The 20,388-nt window shown below is 44.5% G+C and overlaps 1 non-coding gene across 1 annotated transcript; it reads right to left on the reverse strand.

Annotated features, from left to right (window-relative positions):
* Positions 1-5,238: 5,238 nt before the first annotated feature.
* On the reverse strand, positions 5,239-5,311 carry TRNAT-UGU (transfer RNA threonine (anticodon UGU)). The gene has a single exon. It is a non-coding gene; the product is annotated as a tRNA-Thr (tRNA).
* Positions 5,312-20,388: the final 15,077 nt, after the last annotated feature.

A 20,388-nucleotide genomic window follows, 5' to 3' on the forward strand; every position in this document is an offset into this window, starting at 1 on the left:
AAATCAAATACTTTTAAAAAACCTTAATCTTCTTGCCTTGAGGACTCTTTAGAAAAATGTGGTCATATTTATAGTCATATAATTGCATAGTTCAACTGTATGACTTTTCAATTATGTGTTTTTTCAATCAAACAAAATATTAGTGTATTGGTAGAGACATATCTCTATACAGCTGCTACATGCAGTGAGAAATACTCATCCTGGTGGTTATGCTCTGTACTAATTTCTATTAGAAATGGCCTTTGGTATGGATTAAGGTTCTTTCTGTGGCAGGAATGAGCAGATGTGTTCATAACCTCTTGTCAGGAGGGAACAAACATATTGCAATTTGTGCCTGTTTACATGTGCAGGCACCATGGTCATTAACAAGTCTTACAAACACAGCAGGGGATTGCAAGCAACAGCACTCTTGTCCAAAAATAGTCTGTAACTTGGTGGCCAGCAGGAACAAGTCCCATGTTTATCTTCAGAAGGAAAAAATATGCTTTACTTATGACAAGCTTCTGTACTGTCTGAGAGGTAATCAGATATATGCAGATTGGCAGTCAGATACATGGAGCATTAGGTACTGTTCTGACAGCTCTGTTGTCAGCAGAGCAGCCTCTCTGCTTCAAACAGAAGGTGAAGTTATTTATTTTACAGTAAAGGTTCTTCATTTACAATCTCTGAATTAATTTATGTTCATATTAAGGTAAGCTGGCACAGAATACATTTAGAGAACCAGTCCAAGAGAGCCTGCTAAATTTTATTTAAACTTCAACTTGTCCCTAAGAGTAATTCTACTTGCATGCTAATTTTTTTGTCACCTAAAAGCCAGAAGTATTGTAATAATCTGAAGAGCCCATTAAGTTTACTGAGGTCAGAAGAGACTTTTTTTTGCCTATACATAACACACAGATTCTAAATCAACAGTGCTTCATCCTTTCTAAACTCAAGCTCTTTTTCAGATATTCTCAAGTCATAATAAATTACACACACCCCCTAGATTTTTAAAGGACCATCCCCTCTACTGCTGCATGCATTTCTTTATATTCAAACCTATTGTATCATGCCTATATTCTGTGCTGCCAGAACCCAGTGTTTCCATCATTAGATTATAAACTGCACAGAAAAATGCCATGTTTTATCTTAAGACAACATCTGTCTGGTGAAGTGCACCATGAAAATCTAAAGACAAACACCAATATTAAAGTATAAGCAAGGTTAGTATCACACCTTGTGCAGTCAGTTTCTGTTTCCTCTTCTTCTGTTCTTCAAGTGTTAGGAAAGACTTCCTGAAAATACAGAAAACACTGTTTTTCTTTAAAACCCAACAGTCACTGCCCTGGCAAAGAGTGAATGATTTAATTCACCTGCATTTTTTCATTACAAGAGAGGCTCCCATTATTTTTAAGCATCTTTCTTCATGTGCTAAATGGCAGTAAATAATGTCTGTACTAGAAGCCAGGTGGGTTCATTAATTGTCTCTCCATCCACAGCTCACTGGCTCAGAAATACAGCCTTCTCTTGTCAAGAACACCAGTAAGCACAGATTTATTTAATGTTACTCCCCTGTGAAGATGGTCTTGCATCATCATTCAAAGTCCTACTGCATTTAGCTCTCTTCATCTGGGGATGAATTTGGCCTGAGTCTCATTTTGAACAACTAAGGAACTATTTTAGTTACTTCCTTTTAAAAGGGAGAAATTCCTTGGCACACAAGGAGGAAAAGGCTCAAGGAAACAGCTCAGTCTGGAGGTAAGGATATACCATACTGGATCAATATTGTACTTGGTGATTGTGGTGTGCAGACTTCTTTCTACTGATCTTCAAACAACTCCTGCAAATTTGTTAATGACACCCTATGAAAGGAGCTCTACACAAAGTAACAGGATTGTTAAATTTGTAGAGATGGGAGGTTAGGCATCAGTGTGGAATATCATGGAAGAACCTGACCAGGAGCAGCACAGCTTGTGTTCATTTAGCAACTAGAAGACAAGCAAAAGAGCACTGTCTAACTAAACATAGTAGTTTTAGAAGACAAACGCATTTTTCCTTTTGGTGTTACTGTTAACACCTTAGGTTAGTAGAAATAAACATGTTTGCTGCTCATTGAAGACTTTCTTCATGGTTGTATTTGCATTAGGTCAGAAAAAAACCCCTGAACTTTCATTTTTGGCTCTACCTCACTGGCATAAATTCAAATTCTGATATCAAACTAAAGCACTTGCAGAAAATACAGAAACATTAGTGGGAATTTCTTTAGTTCTTTTCTGACAAAACAAACAGAAACATTCTTTACTAATCTTGGGTTTAGAAAGTGCTTGAAGTTGAGTATGAGAGAGGTTGTTTGGGGTCTTTAGAAATTCATGTTGTTTTGGCAGCATCTGCACAATATCAAAGCATGTAGAATATTGAATGTGTTTATATTTCATTATATGCCATTTTGACAAAACCAGTTTCACTGGCCATTGACTTTGATTCCCTATTCTCATTGTCAAAAATTATATCACACTGCAGTAAAATGATGTATCTTTTTTTTCACATATCTGGAAAGAAAAAGAGTAGACTCATTAAGCAAACAGTCTCTTCTTGTCTAAGGCCTCCTGCTGTTGAACCGAGCAGATGGGTATAAATTTCCTGGAAAAACACAACAAGGAGAAAAATCTCCGTTGAGTTCAGAAGGCCTTGCAGTGATGACAAGGTATCTGTCTTTCCAGACACCATGGTAATTCTCAGGGGCTCAGCTAACAGTCCAAAATGGAAACACAATTAATACTATCCAGGCTCCTCACCACAGCTTGGAGAAACAAACCATACAGATATTTCCTAATGACATCAGTAATGACTGCATCACAGTCATTACTGTGAAGGTCACCTCATTGTTTTTGAGCAAAGCTTTGACACATTTCTCACCTTCAGTAGCAACAGCTACTAATAAAGCTTCCTTCATAGCTAGAAATGAAATGCAGATGCCACCACATGTAGAGGATAAAGGAAATATTGAGCTCACTCCTTGGGTGGGATCAGGGAATGGTATATAGGTGTCCCTTGGAGGATGGCGAAAGCAGGAAAGACCAGCTCGGAGGAAGGCCTGGGTGTATCTCCTGCTTTCCACTCATGCCTGTGTGTGGATGCTCTGGAGGCAGGAGAGGTGGCACCGATGGCTCCTGCCATGGGCAGCAGTGCCGGGTCCCAGGGGAAGGCTGCAGCCCGGTCCGCCGCGGGGCTGCGGCCAGGAACGCGGCTGCGGCTCTGCGCTGCGCATGGGGCAGCGGAACTACCGCCAGGACTCTTAAATCCGCTGTGTTAAAATAGGGCCTGGTTAATTGCGAAGAAGCATCTTCGGAAATGAAAACTCGGCATTGACAGCAGCCGCGCCAGGCTGCGCCCGAGCCCCGGGGCTCGCCCAGCGCTGCGGGCAGGGCGCTCCCGCCGCAGCCGCGCCCGGCGCCACGGCCCGGGCCGGGGGCGCCCTCCCGCTCGGAGGAGCCGGCTCCGCTCCCTTCCTCCCGCCCTCCCGTTCCTAGGGGCTGGCTCTCCCCCTGGAGGCCTCCGGCGGCATCGGCCGCGCTCCGCCGCTTATGTAACGCGGGGCCCGGAGCCCCGGGGCTCCACGGGGCAGCCCGGCGCGGGCAGCGCCGCTCGAGTGCTGGCAGGGGCTCGGCCCCACCCCGCAGGGCACAGCGAGCATCCCGGAAAGCACCCGTGGCAGCTCACACGTGTAGCTCCAGCGAACGGGAATAGCCGAGCCTTGGTGCACGCTCTTCCCTGCCGCGGCTGCAGCCCTGCAGCCGGACACTGACTGACGCCCTGGGCTGTGCCGGCACCAGCGCTTGAGGAGCTCCGGCATGTTCGTTCTAGAGGATCCTGCGAGAGACGAAGCAGCCCACGCAGCCTCCTGAATACACGTGTGACTTCTGCAGGCCATCTGTACCATCCCAGGGATCCGCTGGTGCCCTGGCTGGTCCTGGCGAGACCAGGCTCCGTGCCAACGCAGGAACGCTGTACCCAGCCCCGACCAGAGCCCCCGGAGAGAACACATCCTCCCAAGGAATGGGTTTTAGCACCACCTCCATGGATCTGTCACAAGGACTCTGGGAAGACTGCTGAACCAAGGAATCGTGTAGGATGGCAGTCAGGTGGTAAAACCGAGATTAGGATCGAGCACTGGTTTCCCAGATGGGGTGGGGAGGCAGTAACAAACAAGGAATAATTCCATGCAAACTCTTATGTGTAAGTACCCCAAAGCACTACAAATTCAAATGTATGCCTCGTGGCATAGCACAACTCCAGTCATAAGGGGAAATAGCCCCTTGCTCCTCTCACCACGGCAGTGGCGATTTACCCAGCCGCATGCATCCTCTCCTCACAGCTTTGATCTCCGCTCAGCAGAGGAAGGAGGCTGGAGAGAAGCTGTGATAGGAGCTGTGAGGGTATAACACGGGCTGCAGTGCTACGAGGCAGCCCACGCGTCTTCGCCACACCTGCGGCGCGCTGAGGCGCAGCCTGCGGCGGCTGCCCGGGCTCGGCAGCCCCGCACGGGCCGGGCCCCGCCTGGGCCGAGCCCCGCATGGGCTGCGGGCCTGCGCCTTCCCCCTCAGCGGAGCGCGCGTATTAATTGCCCTCTTTGACGGCATTAATGATTGCTGCCGTGCTTGCAGTGCTGGAAACCAAACGCCCCGCTGACAAGGTATCTGAAAAAAACCCAAATGTGTTGTGCTCAAGGAGATTTGTGTGAGGCTTTCTAGCTCTGTCTATAACCTAAAAAGGGGGGGCGGGGAAGGGGCAAAGAATCGTTACATTTCCGCTGTCCAGTCTCCAGCACAGAAATAAACCCAACAGCCTGGCTTGCCTGACAAGCTGTGAAGATTCAGATAATCCTGTCCAGCTTATTCTCCACTCAGGGGCAATTTGTTCCTTTTAAACCCCTAACAGTATTTTGCCAAAGCTGCCATCAGGAAAATTGTGACACGAGCTGTGCAAATATTTACTTAGCCATTGCCACGCTGCCTCCCAAAGAGGTTATTGTTACCCCTCACTCCCCTGCCGGCACGAAGCACAGCCATGAGTTAATTTGGCGGCCGCTGGTAATGTTAACATTCAGGTTTTACACAACGCGTTTGTTTCCAAAGCGTTTCCTTTAACAGGAAGCCCCCGGAGCCTGCACGCATGCTCTAGTCCGCCACCACCAAAATGCCCAAAATCAGGTTCGTTAGTCGTGGGTGCACAACTGGAAAAATATAAAAGAAATGAGGCAGGCCCCAGCGAGGATCGAACTCGCGACCCCTGGTTTACAAGACCAGTGCTCTAACCACTGAGCTATGGAGCCGCCACTTCGAAACTATCCCGGCTGTGTCTAAGACCGGTCCTGGCCCTCTCCGCTGCCCCCTGCCGGGCGCCCCGGGCCCCGCGCCGCCGGCCCCGCCCTCCGCTGGCACCTGAGGGCCCGCCCTGCACAGCGGCCTGCCCGCCGCCGCCACCGGGGGGAGCCCGCGGCCCGCCCGGAGCCGCTCCTGCCCGCCGAGGAACTGCCGGAACTCGCCGGCAGCCTCCCGCCGCCCCGCTTGTGCCCTCTCCTCGGGGGATCCCGCCCGCCGCCCTGTTTGTGCCCTCTCCTCGGGGCACCCCGCCCGCCGCTCTGTTTGTCCCCTTTCCCCGGGGGATCCCTCCCGCTGCCCTGCCCCGCTTCTCGCTCGCCAGCCCCGGGGTGCCGCACCCGGCGCTCCCGGGCGGCCGCCGCGGTTGCGTGGGAGAGCCCGGACTGCAGGAGGGTCCCTGGGCCCGCTGCAATAGCGGCAAATAAAGCTGCTGGAATGAGCACGTCCGTTCGAGCCAGCAAAGGCACCGGAGGAGAAATACGGGGTGGGTGGGCGAATGTCTGACATACAGCCTGATCTGTACCGGCTAGGAGTAAAAAAACCCTGTCGTAACAAAGGGTTACTACAACAGAGGTTGGGTGTTCTTAGGAAGTGTGAGCAAGGCTGCTGCGGGCAGAGCTGCTGGCCGGGGCTTCTGAGCATCACTTGTTGAGTGACACTTTGCAGCGCTGAGCATGGACCCTAGAGAGGATTTCTAGGTAATTCTCTCACCTGGTGCCTACAGATCAACTTTAACAGAGGTTACAGAGCTCAGAAGCGTCAGCTGACAGCTAAAAGGTGGAAGGCAGCCACGCTGTTGGACCCATCTAGGTGTACTGCTGATGTGCACTGCTGGTGCTGGGTATCATCACTGCTAACAGCACACATTAGCGAGGGGTCTGTGATCACTTATGAATGGCCTGAACATTTTTTTAAACTTCATGGCAGATAAAATTATTGCAGCCATATGCCTTTCAGAAAGCTCTATTCAGGGCCCTGTCTTCATTCTGTACTAATATCTCTTTATATAGAATTCAGACTTGGATCAGCGGATGGGAAAGGGATGCAATGGGGGAGCTCGTAAACCTGGCTTGGCTTAACAAAATCTTGAAACAAAGAATGTTACATTATGGAATTAAACCTCAAAAGTCCACAGCAGTATCAGGGTCTGCAGTATCCTGGGCACTAGATGTGTTAATATGTGATTTCTCCCCAAAGACTTTTTCCTTCAAAGTATCTTCTCACTTTAACCCCCTGATAGATTTTAATAAATGATGTCAGTGAAATTTGAAATGAACACTGAAAAATTATTGCTGACTCATAAAACAAAGCTCCATGCAGCAGCTGGGTAGTAGATACAGTCAACAGAATAACAGGGGGCAAGTCCATTTTCTTCATTGAATGATACTCATTACATGCATGTATATTTGAAGTATTGTGAAAATATTCAGTGAAGATTAAGTGTTTGGATCCACTGAGCACTTCATCTCAAATCTCTATTCCGGAAATAACAAGAAAGTGTGAGTTGTATTTCTAGTCATCCTGACCAAGATATTAGTGTTAAAATTAGATCTGTATGTATTAATCATACATTATTTGCTGTGTTATTTTAAGGACATGTCTCCTCTGAGATACTAAGATACTAAGCCAGGTTGCAGACTTGTCAATCTTCAAAACTGTGCTGACTGCCAGTGGCAGCTTTAAAGCTTTTCTAGATGGTGTGTGTGTGTCCTATCTGCACATGTGTAATGCAGTGGAAGTTTAAGAGCACTGCATTGTAGCAAACTATAGGCCTACAGATTATTTGTTGTTAAGATAATATTGTCATGATTAGTTGTCACACCCTGGAAAACAGAAAAATGTCATTGCCTTGCAAAAGACTATGCAGTTTTTTCCCCCTTGACATTTTTCATGCTCAGCCTGAGTTGCCACATGCCTATCTATGAACTTGGAAAAGTCAATGAAATCCCTGCTGGAGACTGTCATGCAAGTGCATCAGTGCACAGAAGTCCGGAACATATTTAAACATTATTTTTAAAAAGCCCCAAACACCCAAAAAGCCCAAAACCAAACAAAAAATATAATTTATGAAAACTTGTTACATGTTGCCATAAGTTCTCTTCAACATTTGTTGTTTTCTTCTGCTACCTCATATCACTCTAAGGCAGAACAGCCAGAAAAGATTTCAGAAAGGTTTTTTAAGGCCTGATGGGGATGGACCTTTCACCACTAGGGCTGCCAGACATTCCAGCTGTAGTTCAAAGGGACCCTCTTTGAACAAGAACAGTTGTACTGGGTTTATTATTTAAAAGCCTTGCATCCTTAAGACACACAGGCCTCAAGAGCTAATGGGAATTCCATTAATTCAATTAAGCTGGGAAAAGGAGACTACTGTGCACTGAAAAGAAAGCAATACAGAACACAGCTCCCTTAGGAGCTGAGGCTCAGAAAGACAGGATTGTACCAAAGCTGTGTGAGAGCTGTCAGCACAGGTGAGGCCGCTGGCACTTACCTTCTCACTTCATCAGGCACTGACTCCTGGAGTCACAGATGTTCATCTTCCCTGAACACCAAAAGAAATGCACCAGTTGTGATACTTGAGGAGAACAAAACTGGAAGTGGCAGCACGTACCAATGGGAGGAGAAGAGTGTTTTCTGTATTTTTCAGAGGGAGCATTATCAAAAGCCCCACAATTATAATTTAAAATAAATTCCTACTCCTCTTATATAAATGACTGAATGTAAAGGGTTGAAATACTGGCTTTTTCTGTCTGTTATAGTTTTGTTCTAGGCTCATTTACATCCATGAAACAAGACTGACTGCTTTTCATTTGGTCTTGGAAGACAGGGACCATAACCCCATTGTAGTAATACTGAATCTTGATCAAATAGTTATTTACTCCAAAATGAATGGCAAGGTCAGAGGTGTCTGAATTCAAGATAAGAGAGCGGACCCAGTTCTCAAAGTGGAGGCAATTGTGCTTTAAAAATTTCATGCAGTGGCACTTCATTGCTATGTTCATATCACTTTAGGGAATGTACAGATCATCTCTAAAAACCCTTCTGATAACTATGGAAATAAGAATCAACAAATAAACCAATAAATCATTTACATTCCTACCAGTTCTTTCCTTTTTCTCTACACCACTATCTTTTATCTCTCCCACCCCATCTTTCAAACACAGTTTCAGAGCCAAACCAATATCTACTTGGCAGAATGTCTTTAAACACATATTCTTATTTCACCTCCATATTACTAAGTAGCTCATCTTTTTATAACTGAAAGTGATTCTTTGCATATGAAGTCTAAAAATGCTGTCCAACTTAAAGCTACCAGAATCTGTTATTGCAGTAATCACTCCCTCCCTAAGTCTGTACATCAGTGCCTGAAGTGGAAGCCCTCCCTTTCTTCAGTGCATTAGTATTGACAAAGCTAGTCCTTCAAATACATTTTTAATAACCTTTTTATATGGTGCAATATCACTGAAAGTTCACTGCATTTATTTTTGTCAGTTCAGAATGATGGGATTTTATATGAAAGGATTGAAAAGATTTTTCAGTTAGTGCTCTTCATTTTAAAGGCTCCAAAGCATTAATGCTGTGAACGTTAATATTTCGGCCTGATGCATAAACTGCCTCTGCACATATTGCAGCTGGGCTAATGGGAGAAACCAGAAAAGTAGCTTTGTTGATCAGGAGCACAGCCAAATTGCAGGGATCTCCTCTATTTTAAATGATTTCCATTTCTTTTTTGATTTTTTTAATGTCACTGTACCAGAACAGTGGCATAGGCTGCCTTTCATGTTATTGGAGACATCAAAGGGAAGTACTGTCTCTTTACTGATTTTTCAGGCACTGGCACTCCCACCTAATGAGTCCAACACGCTGCCAAAATAGCATCCCTGTGCTGGAGCAGTGTGCTAGCACTTATTGTGTCAGAGGTGCCAGTGTGCAGCTTTCCAGCTCTTGGAAGCTTTGAGCCGAGGTCTAGTGACACCTAACCAGCGCTGCCTGTGCCATGGAGCACAGACTGCTCCTGCTCCTGAGCATGGCTTGGCCTGGGAACCCAGCACAGGCCGTGGGTGGGGGCAGCAGTGCAAGGCACTGCACTGTCCCAGTGCCTGGCACTGCATTCTCCCAGTGCATGGCACTGCACTGTCCCAGTGCCTGGCACTGCACTCTCCCAGTGCATGGCACTGCACTCTCCCAGTACCTGGCACTGCACTCTCCCAGTGCATGGCACTGCACTCTCCCAGTACCTGGCACTGCACTCTCCCAGTGCATGGCACTGCACTCTCCCAGTACCTGGCACTGCACTCTCCCAGTGCATGGCACTGCACTGTCCCAGTGCCTGGCACTGCATTCTCCCAGTGCATGGCACTGCATTCTCCCAGTGCATGGCACTGCACTCTCCCAGTGCCTGGCACTGCACTCTCCCAGTGCCTGGCACTGCATTCTCCCAGTGCATGGCACTGCACTCTCCCAGTACCTGGCACTGCACTCTCCCAGTGCATGGCACTGCATTCTCCCAGTGCATGGCACTGCACTGTCCCAGTACCTGGCACTGCACTCTCCCAGTGCATGGCACTGCATTCTCCCAGTGCATGGCACTGCACTCTCCCAGTGCCTGGCACTGCACTCTCCCAGTGCATGGCACTGCACTCTCCCAGTACCTGGCACTGCATTCTCCCAGTGCATGGCACTGCACTCTCCCAGTACCTGGCACTGCACTGTCCCAGTGCCTGGCACTGCATTCTCCCAGTGCATGGCACTGCACTCTCCCAGTGCATGGCACTGCATTCTCCCAGTGCCTGGCACTGCACTCTCCCAGTGCATGGCACTGCACTCTCCCAGTGCATGGCACTGCATTCTCCCAGTACCTGGCACCCAGCTGCCTCTTTCCCACAGAAAGTGAGGTACCAAAGCAGAAGGGTCCTGCTGGAGCCCTGCTGCAGATGTCTGGCCAGGAAGTTTCCTGGCACAAATCCAAAGGGATGCATTTGCAGGATCAGTATGTGAGGCTCCAGAGATCTGCCCCAACCAGTTGCCAACATTCTCCACCAACATTCTCCGCCAACATTCTCCACTTAAGAACCAGCTCTTAAGTGGTAAGTTGGGTGGTTGCATCTCTGTGTGCACTTACTGGGGCTGTCAGTGACTGGGAATCTTCCTGGCAATCAGAAGAGATGAACCAAAGAAGAAAATGATCTGCGCACACTGCTTACCAATTTGATCCCAATTTGTCAGGGGTGAGGTCCTTGGGAGAGGACATGCCTCTTCTGAGTCAACAGAGGACTTTGACATTATCCACTGTCTTTCAAGAACATTAAATTAATTTTCCAGCTGTCACTCACAATTAATCTATTTATTCATGCAGGGGGGTAAAATTTAGCTCCCTTATATTACACAGCTAAAAAGTTCTCTCTGCAAATCTGTTTTCTTAGGAAAGAAGGAATTTCCTGAGAGCAGACCAAGACCGCTTCCTGCAAAAAGGGACTGCAACAGTCTCTTTGCTTCTCATCACAATAAAAATAAGTATCTTTTGCATTACCCTACATTTAATTTTTTCTGTATTCACTTCCATTATTCGTTTATCTTTCCATCAGGGGGTATGCTAGGAGGAAGGCTGAACAGAGACTTCTGTTGTGTGTTTGAAATAATACTGTAGCAAATGAAAACAACAAAGCAAGCTTTTTTTTTTTCAATAGACAAGCTGATAGGAAATGAGTTTCCTATGGGACAGAGCTGGGAGGAGTGGAGTTCATATAAGATTTTCCACACCATTTCATAGCTATCCAGTTAAGAGCAGGCATCAAGCTACAGCAAGCGTCACCAGGTAATTTTCCTTGACACACAGTGCATGCTTCTCATTCCATTAAACCATGTCAAGGTAATGCAGTGAATATTACACTGACTTGCCAAACTGCATTAACCACAGTGCTTTCTCTCTAAGACTTTAAGGTGATGCTTCTTGGAATAATAGCTGCATGAGGCTTTTGGGAAATATGACCAAGTATTTGCATCTTTGCAAAAGTTTGAATCCTTCAGCCTTCTTGAAGCAGGAAATACAAACAATATTCATACACACACTAATATTAATATAAAATACCATATTAGATATTCAAAAGGGACAAGAACAGGTTATTAATTGAATTCAGCATCTCGCCAACAAAAAGTAGGATTGAGGTTTCCTAAAAATGAAAAAACCATCAAAATTTTGAGTATGATCTCAGACAGTCCTGGCTGTATAATCAATGCAGAGATCTGTCTCATCTATAATTTTACACAGTAAGGAGTAGAAACAACTCACTTTGACATTCTATGTAAACAACATTGGGCATTATTGGAAGACCAGAAAAGTGTAACAGTCTCTTTCAGAGCCCCAAGAACAAAGGCCCATTTCAGTTTATATGGAATTTCAATGTAGCCAGTATATTTTGTGGCAAACCATGTCCTAACTACAAATTCTTCAGTTATTTTCACTATTTGGAGCAGGGGAATTATCACATCTTCCATTCCTTTGTTTGATTTCAGCTGAATCCCTGGAAAGCTGTGTGTCACACTTCTCTACCTACATTTTATGTTGACATCCTCCTGTGAAAAATGACAGGTGTGATGGGTAGATTCTGCTGGCTTGAACAAGACTTCTTTTTATATGTAATAAAAGTTTTTCTTGATTCCTCTCTGCACTGCTTCTATGTGGCTAATTTAGAGCCCTGGGGCTATTCTAGTAAAAATCTAGGAGCTCTATATCCCAGTAACAGACTCTGTACCAATACCACCATATTGTCCTACTAAAACATCTCAATTTCAGGTGGGAGAAGACTTCAAGTGTTCACTGGGGCCAGTCGTTGAAACTTCAAGCAGTCTCCTGCTCCTTCTTGCTCACTGTCAATTGAGCAGCATCTATTGCATTGCCAACAGTATCAAAACTGCAGTATCTTCTGCACCAACTCATTTCAGACAAGCTGTGACAGTGATGACCATCATCTCCAAGTCAAGCTGCATCTGAAACTCAGGCTGACTCTCAACATTTGTGCAGCCTGTGACCAGGAACCCCAGTCTTATATTCATGAGCCACTGGAAGAATCAAGCAGGACCAAGCAGTAAAATTGCAGCGCAACTTCAGTGAAATCTGCAGAAGGAAATATTTTTTCATTCTGTTCTTAGAAATGAAACACATGGTGCAAGCATTTTCTTAATTACAATGAAGAGCTTGTGAACTTCAGTAGTTTTCCAGCTGGAATTTTGTCCCACAAAAATCACAGTACTGAGTATCTGGTAATGATAGTAAAAAAGAAAGGCTCCAACAAGAAATTAATTTATATGGAAAGATCTGGGCTTTTAGTTAAACAAAAAGAAGGGCATCTGCAAGTAACTAGTCCAGGTTCTAAAGCAGATAAATTTAATTTTCAAAATATGGGTGGAGATTTGCTCCTAAAATTGACACCTGCACATGCCAGTACAATTTTCTTTTTGTTCATGTAATTTTTCAAACTTGTTCTCATTATACCATTTTCCTGCTTTATATCACACTGGTACTACTGAACCTTGAAATATAATTCTTTGAAATATAATCCTTAGCAGCGATATGCTGGGTTTTTAAATATATTACATTATTACTGTTATTTATACAAATGACACAAAGATCTCTTCATTAATGTCACGATGACTCCATTCTCTGGAAGAAAATAATACCTGACAGAAGTCATCATCACAGCTCCTGGCAGTTTCTTGGTTGTGACTTATTAAGGACTATTCTGTCAAAAAGCCAAGTTTCTTTTCTTTGAAATAAAGCCCAAAGAATTAATTTAAAATTACAGAATTAAAGTGGCTTGGAGGAGCTAACAAGCATAGTACAGTAAATAAAATCAGTCTGGTTTTAATATAGTAAATACCACTGGCTGAAAGTCATATTTTGGAATACATTTATTATAAGAAACTACTTAGATAATGAAAGTAAATCTAAAAATCTAATGTAATTTTCATCATTTATGCAGTTTATTTGCTTTTTACATTTCATTTTGCTTGGATAATGAAAACAGTCTGCTTTTTTTCCTTGGCAGTATCATATTTCTGATTGTCAGACATTTGCCAAGGCTGCAGTGATTGGGTTTTGGACACCTCAGGGGAAATGGTGAAATCCTGTTTTCAGCAAAGGGCTGAGCAGGGGAATTCTTGAGAACACATGTGTGTAGTTTGGTCAGATCACGAGTGACAGGCAGCAAACAGCACTTACCAGGCTATGCTGCAGAGGTCTGGGTCACACAGTGAATCTTCAAAAGTCAGTGCAAGTCCCACCAGAAAGTGCCCCCATAAACCATTCCCCTTCCACACTCAACAGCCAGGAGCCAGCACTTGGGTTTGGTTTGGTTCCAGGAGCACCTGGGCGTTTCTCAGGTTCCAGACTCGCACTGGACACAGGGGGCTGAACTGCCACTTTGGGTCCCAGTGAGGGATGTTCATCTGGTTCATCTCAGGGACCGTGTCTGCCTTGTTTAACACCATAAGTGAAGTCACATCTGAAGAATGACAAGAGAACCCACAGCTTTTTCCAAAGTGTTTTAGGACCTAGCTCCAAACAGCAGGATATGGGCCACTGTCAGAATTGAGAGGTCTGCATGCTTGTGACAATTTGGGCAGTAGTTCTTGGAGAACAGTTATAAGTGCCTGCCTCTCATTTTCACAGTTTCTGTTAAATGGAGTAAAGTTCAATCTGAAGAAATCTGTCCTTTAGTGAAACAGAGCTACAGACATTATCTCACTAATGGGCTGATGCTGGATGCAACATCCCTGAGTCTCAGGAAGGTCTGGATTTGATTCTCTGGTTTCAGTATAGTCTCATTTTTGAACTGTAAACCCCTGATATCTTCTAGTGAGATAAAAATCCAACTTAGTAGAACTAATTTTCAGGTCCTACAGTTGTTGAGGTCAGGAACATGAGAGATTGCACCTAAAATGATCTTTAGTTTATGATTCTTTCCCTTGAAATTACTTAAGACTGTAGCAGGGGGATTTTATTATGGCTTAATATTAAACATCCTCATTTAGCTAATGCTATTAGAAGAACCTGATTTTTTGCAAATTCTTATACACTAGGGGGTGCAAACATCCTTTTAATGAGTCCAGAGATAAACGGTCTCATCAATTCCAGCAAAGAAAGTGTCTGGTCCTGTACTAAAGCTTGTGTGGAAAATATCTAATGTTTTAAGTCACATTTGGCTCATACAAATGAATAAATAAAAGCAGTGCTTTCAGCAACAGCTTTTTAATGTTTTCTGGGTTTATATATGGAACAGGGAAGATGCTAACGTAGGAGTTACATAAGAGGAGGATTCAGCTCCAGCCTGCTTTGCATGCCATTGCCGGCAGCTCGCTCATGTCCTGTGGTGACTCAGACACTGCCGTAAGCTTCACACAGGGACACTCTCAACTTTTTACCCCACATTTTCATATATTATGTGACAAGTTAGTTTTCTGACTCAGGCACTGGCTGAAGTCTGTCTTTCAAAGCACTTATACTTCTGTTGTTACACCAAGATCTGTCTCTGGCAAGTCATGGTGTGAGGCGCAGTGGGCTGAGCAAGGCAATGTTGTTTCACCTGCATGGAACAAAGTTCTGATTTTCTCAGCTTGTGACAACAGAGCATTTAAGCTTCTACTTAACAGGAAACAGTGGTGGTTCTGATGAATGTAATAGGATTGCTGACAGGCATAAGTGTTAATCAAATGTTTATATACCAGTAAAAGCAATGGAGCTGTGTTGAGCACCAGTACAGATTTCCAGCTCCAGCATCAGTCAGTCTTCAGACCCTCTGCTTATGCATCGTTACTTACTCATGCATCTTTACTTTCACACAGGGAACAGAGCATCTGAGGAGGTATCAGCCTCTCATAATAATGCATTCTCCTTTTAGGTCACAGAAATATTTCTGCAGCTACAAAGCAGTGTTTGTGAATGCAGGAGCCTCCTGTGCAACATTTCTGCCTTTGCATTTATTCATTTGCCCATTCCTTATCTCAGTAAGGCATGATCAGAGCCCCCAAAGTCCCTTCTCCTAAATGATGTACAGAAATTACTAAAATCTGAACTCATAAATTAAACTTGGAAAAAAAATCCCATGGTTTTATGCATATCTGTTTTGCCTAGATTCTGTTTTTCCAAATGTATAGGGGGTTTGCAGATGTCTTTGCATCTCAGACTCAAATGCCATCTTGTGATTGATGGAACCATATCTAAATACCTCAGGACTCTGCCTTACCACTTGGTACCATTCACGCCTTCAGCTTTTATTTCTGCAGAGTGTTTCATATTACCTTATTTTTCCTGTGTTGCCTTCATCACTGCATCAAAACAAAACAAGAAGATTTAAGCAGGTCAAGGCATTATGGTTAAATATTTTTTTCTAAGGGAGAGCAGACCATTCCAAAAGGCATTAAGACAGAATCCTGATTGAATCTGATGCAACCAGATTAAATGCATGTTAATAGAGAAGGACAATTATTGTTGACTTCCTAATGCAAACAAGAACTTCAGACACTGATTTCTATCAGCCCATTAGAGCTGGCTGAATTTTACACACTGTTTTAACAGTTGCTTAGCAATGGCAAATAAGCTGTTCTGTCTCTTATCACTAGCAGTATAGTTAGAACAATACCTATTATTGAACTGAATAGGTATGAAATTAGTTTATACTGTTCCTCTTTTTGAGATGGCACTTGGCAGCAAAGTGAATTGTTTAGGCTGCAGGCAGAAGCAGCAATTTTTTTTCCTGGAGCTGAAATGGAGATAAAATGAAACTGAGGCTTTGTGATGGCAGTTTATCTGAAGGCATCATCCAAAAAACTCTACTTGTGTATGTTTGTGTGCACAGAAAGGTTTTCCTTCAGATATCTTTTTTGAGTGAATTTCCAAGGTTGTGACAACACTAATGACTAGAGCCTATTGAAAAAGCAAATATAGCAATACCTGCAATATCATTTCCTCCCTCATTCCTACATGGGCATCTCTGATGAAGTTCCTCAGCTCTGATCTGGGGAAACGTACTGCAGGTAAAGCTACCAAAGCCAAGATCCAAAATGATCCAGTGCTTTAGGCACTTGTCATTTACTGTTGCAACTTGTGTCTTTTAAGTGTGCACCTTCCACAGTGGAGTCCCTGCAGCTGCAGAATTCAACACCTGCAGCAACATTCACACCTTGCATGCAGAGTTCATGGTCACCACAACAACAGGGGAGACTTAGCAGAGCAGTATGGTTCAGTTCTGGTGCTGCAAGATCTTAATTATATCTTTATAGTTAGGATTTATGCTCACAGCTCCTGCCTCCCACAGGAATACCCCAATAACATGGCTGTAGTCTAGTTTGAGGTAGATGCTTTACAAGACTAACTCTTAGATAAGGGCTGTGCCTCCAAGCAAAAATTTCCGATTTTAGGCCAGCTTGTCATCCTCCAGGTCTGATGCAATGAAGTATGAATTATTTTAAGTGCCTTGAGTAATTTCAACAGGAAAATTGAAGAATGCTTCTACTTTGCAATAGACTAGTTTTGTAGGTGGTGCTTTGGGGCAGCAAAAGGTTTGGGTTTGAATATTTCTGTCTGAGAAAATAATTTAACTTTTGGATTCCCTGACAGAGAGAACCACTAAACTACTGCAGAGATAACATGCCACTGCTTACTCTTTCTCCAGCTGCATTTCATAGAAAGCAGCAGCAGCTGGTGTTGAACCCACATAGCTGGTCCCTACAGTGGTTCTCAGGTCACTTACCAGGTTTAATCAGGATAGGCTAACAAAATAATCCCTGTTTCTAAAACCTGAGTGTAACACAGAGTAAACCCTGTGTTTGTGATCTTCTGTACCCAGGTTCTGAAGTTCTCAGCACTGAAGCACTTCTGTGCACCAGCAGATGTAGGAATTTGGGACCTTTGAGATGCCGTGCATAGGGTGGAGCAACACACTTAGGGCTGCTGGCACTCCACTGGCAGCACTGCAAGGACACAAGAGGCAAAGTGATTGTTGGATGCAAATGTACACAGGATGACAGGGCATGTACCAGCTGAATTTAAAGAGCAGTTGAATACAGGTTTTGAATCACAGAATGGTTGAAGTTTGGAGCAGCCTCTTGATATCATCTAGTCCAACCCCTCTGCTCAAGCAAGGTCATTTGGAACCAGTTACCCAGGACTGTGTCCAGCTGGGTTTCAAAGATCTCCATAAATGGAGTCTCATGACCTCTCTGGGCAACCTTTACCACTGTTTGACCACCCTTACAATAAAAAAAAAATAAGTCCTATGTTCAGTTTGAATTTGATGTGGCTTAACTCATGCCCATGGTCTCCTGTTCTGTCACTGAGCACTATTGAGAAGAGTCTAGCTCCCTTGTCTTCATTCCTTCCCATCAGGTGTTTATATGCACTGGTAACATCAAAGAATCACAGAAAGGGTCAGGTTGAAGAGAATACAGTGGGTCATCTGGTCCAGCTCCCTGCTCAAGCAGGGTTACCCTAGAGCATATTGCACGGGATTGTTTCCAGATGGATTCCCCTGAGCTTCTCTTTTAACAGTTCAAGCTGTCCCAGCCTTCCTTCATGTGGAAGGTGCTCCAATCCCTGAATCATCTTCATGGCCTTTGGCTGGGCTCATAGTAAGTTCATGTCTGTTGTGTACACAGGAGCCCAGAACTGGGCACAATTCTGAACACATCATGCAGGTAAATCTACTTCCTCTCCAGATCTGAACTTTCACACTCATTTATTTTTTCAGTCCTCAGTCCCTTGGTACAGCTTCCAGCAAGTGTGCAAAGTGCAGCTTTTGCACACCTTTCCATCAGAAGTAGGTGTGAAGCTATCAGGTTCATTATGCCAAAAAAACATTCATAATCTGATTCCTGCAATACAAATCAATCTCGTGTTCTGCCAAAGCAGCTTTGTTACCAGTCTCACTACCTTCTGAAAGGTGCCAACTGCTTCCTGTTTTACTGATAATCTATGTAAATTTCCTGTGTACTTTATGGTGAAAACCCCTATTAATTTCTTGCTGGAGCTACTGGATTCTTATAATGCTTATAGTATTAATCAGTCATTTACACTGATTCAAATTAGCCCAGTTAATATTTTTACTAATAATTTGATTATTATAATCAGACACAGCAAGAGTAGGTTAGCCTGAGGTTAAAGCTGGAGTCAGGGATGAAAGGTTTGATCACTCATTCTTACCTGAATTCCTGTCCTGCAGGAGTGAATCAAAGTCAGTGCTTGGACACATTCCAGAGTTAGTGGAACCTACAAAAGAGATACTTGTACCATTTTTACTATTTCTTCTGCAAAGGCCCTGTAGAAATACAGTAGACGTAGCATTTATTTAAAAGAAATAAAAAGGGGAATTGTAGGCACACAGTTTGTGGTAACTGGGAGTGGGTCTGGCCCAGCCTCATCCCCAGTGGGCACAGCTGTGAGCAGCAGGTGAGCAACATTGACAGCAATGAGCCCTGGAGTGCCCAGGGGCACTGACCAACCACAAAGGGTACAGAGGCACACAGGTGCAATGCATCAACATGAGGGGATAAAAGGTTGGGCTGAAGAACAAGAAGGGCAGATACTTGCAGCATTCTGAAGTGATTGGATGTTACTCTGTATGGGCAGATGCCTGAAGCCTTCTGATGAGGTATGGTGTCACTCTGGATGGGGTGAAGCCTTCTGAAATTGTATGGTGATGCTCTGTGTATTGTAGCTGTCTCAACTGTGACAGCAAGCTTTCCTATTGAGGTGTAAAGGACTCCTCATGGGAGAACCTCAGTCAGGAACAGGGGCAGGCTGAAAAATGGCTTGGTCTGCCAAGTCACCAAGCAACTAGAGACGAGGGGTAGCAGTCCAAGGGTGGAGTCATCTCCCTACCTCTCCTGGTGTTGAGGGGGAATCTTAAAGCAGGAATGCCTGTTTGGGGTATGTGGGGGAGGCCCCAGGGACCTGGAATGCCAGTGAGGTTGCCACTCAGTGTGAAAGCTGAGCTGGCCAGAAATGAGCTGTGGACTTGGTGCAGGGTGAGAAAGGAGGGAGCACCTGCCAGTCAGGCCTTCTTGAAACAAGGGCATTGTAAGCATTTCCACCCCAGCTTGATGCACAAACCTTTGGCTCACCCCTGCACAGGTTCAGTGGTATTCATATGATTTCCGAACTTCTAGGGTGTAGGCTTGCCCAACCTGGAGTTGGGAAAATGCTGAGAACTGAAATGATCAGGAGAACGGTCACCACAATATTTTTTTAATGCTATAGGATTGTAGGTAAACAGGATAGTCCCAATCACATTTAAATCAGGAACAATTTTTTTAATGATGTGTTTGTTTGGGGTTTTGTTTTGGTGTTCTTCTGTTTTAAAGTAATGCTACTACAGGAATCCCAGTGTACCACAGAATTTGCCAGGGTGTGTTGCAGAGGCCAGGTGCGGCTAGACCAGGTTTGATCATGGTTATAAATGTAATAAAAAAAAAAAAGCCAATGCAGTGCCAGCAGTCTGATAAGTCTGATATTCACAAGAAACTCTATCAGAACAAGTCTCTGGAACATGATAAAAAGACATTACATATTTGGGTTCAGGTGTACACAAGGCTGTAAATTATACTTCTCTGGTTCTAACATCATGACTGCAGCCTAAAGAGATGCTTGGGCAGCCACAGTCCTTGCCACACAGTAGTTACAGGCTACACTTTGGAAATACTGAAATGACAGATCTGGTATGTGAACCCTGTAGCAAGCCACTCTTTGTGACTGCCTGAAAACAGCTCTTAGACAGGCCAGGTAGAGTCTAGCTGGTGTGGAAGTGCTGCAGAGAGATCCCAGTTTTCTCTCATGAGGAAGCCTGTGTGTGCCATAAAATGAGGTGTGGGCTTCACAGTAAAGAGTGATGGGGCAGATGGTATTTGTCATGGATTCAATAAAGACATATTTCAGGATGTTTGAGCATGACCATAACTAAACACTGGGGCTCTGACCCATCACATAATCTTGCATGTGAATATTGCCAGGTCTCCTACCTAAGGCTACAAATAAATC

Source organism: Molothrus aeneus, chromosome 6 (assembly GCF_037042795.1).
Source record: "Molothrus aeneus isolate 106 chromosome 6, BPBGC_Maene_1.0, whole genome shotgun sequence".
Classification (NCBI taxonomy): domain Eukaryota; kingdom Metazoa; phylum Chordata; class Aves; order Passeriformes; family Icteridae; genus Molothrus; species Molothrus aeneus.